The sequence below is a fragment of the Ciconia boyciana genome, chromosome 16 (assembly GCF_034638445.1).
Source record: "Ciconia boyciana chromosome 16, ASM3463844v1, whole genome shotgun sequence".
Lineage (NCBI taxonomy): Eukaryota > Metazoa > Chordata > Aves > Ciconiiformes > Ciconiidae > Ciconia > Ciconia boyciana.
In genome coordinates, this window is record NC_132949.1 from 1,390,222 (window position 1) to 1,396,221 (window position 6,000).

Consider the following 6,000-nt stretch of genomic DNA (forward strand, 5'->3'; position numbering starts at 1 on the left):
TGAACACGCTTGCCTAATTCCCTCCAGGTGCTGTGCGGGCTCGGGGGCCGGCAGCGGCACTGCCGGCTGCGTTCCTCTGCCTCCTGCGCCGGGGCTGTGTCCGCATCCCTGCGTGTCCCCGGGGTGGGACGGGGGGTCCCTGCGGGGCTGTTGCTGCCCTGATCTGGGGGAGTCCCAGTCGTGGCCTGCAGCACCCGGGCATGGGATGTGGTACCCAGGTATGGGGCGTAGTACCTGGACACGGGATGCGGTACCCCGACACGGGATGCGGTACCCCGACATGGAATGCGGTACCCAGGCACAGGACGGGGGGCTGCAGGGGAGGGGAACCCCCTGTGTGCCGTGGGGATTCCCCTGTGCCCCCAGGAACACGCAGCAAGGCCCCCACGTCCCCCCCCAAAAGCTGCCACGGCCCCAGCCCCCGGCACAGGGTCACCCCTGGGGCCATCCCTGCGAGGGGGGCCAGCACGCAGCGGGGCGCACGCACGCCCTCACCCCGCACACGTGTGCAAATGCACGCGCGCACCCGCGCATCTGCGCCAACGCCCGCACACCCGTGCGTGCAGGCACCCCCATACACGTGTGCAAACCCGTGGACGTGTGCGCACGCACGCGCACGTGCACGCCCGTCCCTGCATGCGTGCGCACGCTATGGGGCCAGGAGCACCCCACAGCCCTGCCCTGGCGCCTGCCTGCTGCCACGGGACGGTGCGGGGCTGGGGCCAGGCATCTCCCACCCATGGGTGCCCGAGCACCCACCGGGAAGGGCAGAGCTGCCGGCACGCACCCGCGGCAGCCACCGGCCAGGCCAGGAAGGGAAGGGAGAACACCTTGCTCCTGCGCGGAGGAGACATCTGCAGCGAGTTAGAGGGGAAATCATGTTTATCCAATTAGCGTTACACGGCCCCTAACTCAGCACTGGCAGAAAAAAGGGCTCAGGTGGCTTCTCTGCGTGCCGAGCGGCCGCCGGCAGCCAAGAGCCCCGGCAAGTGCCGATAGCCGGCCGGCCGCAAGCCCCCGTGCCGTGGGACGGGGATGCCAGGGGAGCAGCCCCTGCTCTGCCACCCCTGCGGACCCCGACCCTGTCACCAGCACGGGTGAGCAAGTGCCAGCTCAGGGGCATGGTGCGGCACGGTAGCCCGAGCTCCTCTGCCCCGGCGCTCACCGGCACGGCCGGCACCAACATGGGGCCACCGGCACGAGCGAAGCCACCGGCATGGGCCACTGGGACAGGCTGGGGACAGCTCGGGCGCTGTCCGGCTCCCTGCGCGGTGCCGGCCGGTGCTGCCGGGACAATGTGTTTCCCATCGCCGTGTCCCCAGCCCCGCTGCAATCCAAACCACCTGCGGCCGCTCGCCTGCAACCCATCAGCTCCTGGCTACCGAATAAATGGATCGCACGCGGCCCCACGCCGTGGGCTGGCCGCCGCTTGCCACGGCACCGCAGGCAGGGACAGGCAGCTGCCCCTTCCCAGGGCAAACGCAGGGCGGGTGCTGCCTGCAGCCCCCCGGGGCAGGCCCTGCCCGTGCCGGGTGGTCTCCATCCTGCCCCCTTCCCGTCCCTGGGAACACCGTTGGCACGTGCATCCCTTCCAACAATGGCCCGTTCCTCTGGCAGGTGCCTGCGGCGGCCCGGCGCCCAGCCGCCGGCATCCCCTCGCAGCACCGTAGGGTAGGGGTGCTCCCCGGACCCCAAGGGGACACGGTGCCGGCCGCACCACGCACCGCACTGGGGGGACGTGACCGGGATGCCCAGGCTGGCACCAGGGTGGCATCCCAAGTCGGGTGCCGGGAGCCTGGTGGTGTGCAGGGTCCTGGGGAGCCCCAATCCCCCCCCATGGTGCCGGGCTCAGCCGGGGCGAGCCCCCGTCGCTCCCCTTCACCAGCATCACCGTGGACCTTGTTGGGGGCAAGACAAGGGCCCCCACCCCGGCCAACCCACCTTCTTCCCCCAAATCAACAGGGGCTCAATGCCGCTGCTCAGCAAACGGGAAAGGGGCTGTGAAAGGGCTGAAATAATTAGACAAATACGGACTAAAATGAAGGAAAGCGGAGCTGGCCGTGGCACCGGGGGCGGCACCCTGCAGCCGCCGGCGGGAGCCACTGCAAAGGGCAATTACCACCAGCCCAAAGCGCTCCCTGCGAGCCAGCAAATATATTTATTGCTCGCAATAACCGCCCGATATTGCGGCGGCGGCCGCAAGCTTGGTGCTGCCTCCTCCTCGGGTTATTTTATTTATTTATCCCCCCCAGCAGCGGCACCCCCCACCCTACACCATCCCCTCCTCCTGCTCCGCTGCTCTCGGGGCTTGTCCATGCCCGTCCCGAGGGACCACAGTTCTCTCCAGCTCCTCGGGTGCCTTCAGCTGCTTGGCAGTAACTGACAGCCCAGGGCCAAATCCTGCCTCCAGCGTGAGCCGGGGTCTCTGTCCAGCCGTCTGTCCGTGTCCCGGCCACGGCCAGACCCTCCCCAGCAGCACCGGGACCATTTCCCCACTGCAAACCTGCCGAGAGCAAGCGCAAAACTCCCTGGCAAGCGTTGAAGACCCTGCAGCCCCGGGAGCGCAGCCAGCCACTGGCACAAGGAGATGCCAACCGGGATGGGGACAGGGACGGCGGGGCTGCACCAGGGACCCCCAGCCCCGCTCAGCCCGGCACGGCGTGGGGCATCGCAGCTCCGGCTGGCTCCTGGGAGCCGGCAAAGGGCGAAGCAAGGCGCCGTTTGTTTTGTTAGCACGAGAAAGGAGCGGAGCTGGCGGCAGCGTCTCCGCCGCGGGAGCTGCCGGGAAGCCCTGGCAGCTCAGAGCCCTTCCCAGTCCTGCCCGATGGCCCAGATTCCTCCCGCCTGGATTTGGAGCCACCGAGAATAAACAGCCCCGGAGGGCTGCCGGAGCCGCGATTACTGGAATTAGAAAAGGTGGCTTAGGGCCGGCTGGGGATCCCGCGCTGTTTTATGAACAAGCAAACCCCCCCCCCGGGAGGTCCGGCAGCAGCCGGGGCTGGGCAGGGGCCGCTGCTTTGTCTGATGCTGCTCCGCAGGGGTGCACGCACCTCCATGCGTGTGCACACGTGTGCTTGTATGTGCACGCACGTGCACAGGTATGCTTGCACACACGCACCTGCCTGAGCAGAGCTGTGCAGAGGCAGATTTTGCAATTCTCACAGGTGATGTTGTCCCAGGAAAAGAGCCGGCTTCGTCTCTGCCCGGTGGGATGCAGGTGCCAGAGCTCCCACCCCTGCCCCGCCATCCCACCGACCCTTCCTTGCCCACAGCTGGTATTCACCTCTACAAGGATTCGCCTCAGCAGCAGTGCCGGGTCAGGGGGCTCTGTGCCGCAGTGTGCCGCGGGGCTCGTATGAACCACCCACGGCGCAGGGCAGCTCTTCCCCAGGACCCCCGAGCCCCCCGGGGGCATCCCTGCCCTCCCTTCCCTGCCAGGCAGCTTCCCTGGGGCGAGGGCGGGGGGGGGCATAGCGAGGGGCACGGCAGGGTGGGGGACCCCGGCTCAGGGTCCTGGGGGCTGGTGGAATGGGAACCCCCTTCCCAGGCTGCCAGGGCAGAGCCCACCCACGCCACAGCCCAGCGGTGGGTGCACCTGAGGGTCAGCACCCGGTTCCCCCCCTCCCTGGGGGACCAGCACCCACCGCCGAGCAGCCCAGGGCCGCTCCGCTCCCCGCCGCGGCCGGCCCCGATGACAGATGCCTGGCAGAGGCCGGGAACAACCCGGCAAGTATTTAAAAACATAAATTAAAACAAATTGCGTTTTTATATTGCAAATAAGGGCAGTTTTATCGGTTTTATTGCATAACAACCATTAATGAAGTGCAGTTTCAGGCACCTTAATTGCTCGGAGACTAAAGTTCAAGCCATATCGGCGGCGCGGGCTGGAGGCCGCCGCGCGTCAGGCAGCACCTGCGGAGGGGGAACGTAAAGAAATTTACGGTCGCTGTTTGGAAAACGGAGGAGAGGGACCCGCTTCACCCGGGCGATTTATCCAGGCGGGAAGCGGTGTGGGTGAAACCCCACAGACAGGCCCGGGGGGAGGCGAGAGGCCGTGGTGGCCCCCCCGGTGCCGCCCCAATGTCCCGGCGCAGGAGCCGTGGGGCCCCGCAGCCGGTGCTGGCCGTGGGGCCGGTGTCCCCAGGCCGTGGGGAAGCGGGTGCTGCCCGGGCCGGCTGACCCCCGTGGGCTGGGGCAAATGCAGGCCGCCCCCGGCGCCGCCCCCAGCACAACACACGCGTGGGCGTGCACGGGAGGCGCAGCCGCACACGCGTGTTTCTGCAAAGCACGCAGGGGCGTGCGGGTGCACGCTGGTCCGCAGCACCGGGGGGGGGGGGGGGGTGTGCACACCCGCGGGGGCTGCGCGGGGGCTCCACGCGCGGACACGCAGCCACGCACACGCCGGCCACGCAGCACACGGGCCACGGCGCGCGCCCGTCCCACGCGAGCCCCGGCACCGCCACACCCGCGCACGCGCCACACCCGCGCACGCTCCCCACCCGCGCGTACCCACGCGTACCACAGGCGCCGGGCCGGGCCGGGCCGCACCGTGGGACGGAGCCCCGCCCCGCGGGAGCGCGCGCCGCGAGCGCGGGCGGAGCCACGCGCTGGGACCGCCTCTCCCCCCACGCGCATGAATGGGCGCGCTCCGCCCCGCCCCTTATAAGGCAGCCAGCGCGGCTCGGAGGGCGGGGCCTGCCAGGGTCCATCCCGCCCCCCCTCGTCCCGCCCCCTCTCCGCGGCCCAGCCAATCAGGGCGGCGCGCCGGGCCCCCCGCGGGCGCCGGCCTTTGTTTGTGGAGGGCGCCGGGGCCAATGGGCGCGAGGGAGGGGGAGGGGCGGGCCAATGGGCGCGCGGGGGGAGGGGCGGGGCGGCTGCGTAGGGCCCGGCCCGGCCACGTGCGCGCGGAGCCGCCGCCGCCGCCGCCGTGCCCGGGGGCACCGGGCAGCCCCGGGACGTGCCGGGTCCGGCGCCGGCCCCGCCGCTCCCTCCGCCTGCTGGCGTGTCCGCCCCGGGGACACCGAGCCCCCCCCGGGGACACCGAGCCCCCCCGCCCCGAGCCGCTCCCCACGGGGGGGGGATGGGCCGCGGCGCCCCGCCCACCGCACCCCCGGGCCCTGCACCCCCGGGCCCTGCACCGTGCTCCCACCCCGCTGGGCTGCGCTGCCGGCGGGGTCCTGCCCGGCCCTGCCGGTCTGTCCCCGGGGCGCGGGGTTCTGGGCACCCCCGGCACTCGGCGGTGTCCCCGGGAGGGTGCCGCCTCCCCGGCGGCCCCCAGGAGCCGTGCCCGGCCTTGCACTCTCAATGACGGACCCCGTGCGCTGGCACCGGCTCCGCACCTTCCCGCCCCGGCAGACCCCGCGGTGTCCGGTGGGCTGCGGTGAGGAGCGGCCCCAGCCCCGCCGGGTCCCTCGGGCTCTGTCCCGGGGCTGTTGCGGGTCAGGGCAGGCCCTGAGCAGACAGGGCAGCAGAGGCAGCGTGGGGGCTGCGCCGTGCTCGGGCGCCTGCACCCCACTCACCCGCTGTGGCTGGGTCCACAGGGGCCGTCGTGTCGGGGGGGGGGTCTGGGCAGCGAAGCCCAACCGCCTGCAGCCCCCCGGTGCAGCCGGAGCTGCACCGCGCCTGGACCCCCAGGGCCGGGACTTGCAGCACGGGGGAGCGTGCCAGCAGGACAGGGCACCCCCTCCGAGCACCCACCTCCTGGAGGGGAGCAGGGAGCGGCCGTGGTGGCCGCGCTGGGTGGGAGCCTCCCGAGGGGCCCGGAAAGGGCCACCCGGAAATCCCAGCCCGTGCCTGGGTTGTGTCCGGGAACCGCTGGCCCGTCCTCGGCCATGAGAAATTTCCTGCTTCCCACCCGGCCCCAGCGCCAGGCCGGCCGCATGCCCGTGCCGTAGGGCCGCCCGCTGCTGGGCCGTGCTCCCGGCAAAGCCGGTGCATTAAGTCACTCCCAGGCTGGTGGCGGTGAGCACGGCTGCTTGAGATGAGCCCTTTGCTGGAAAG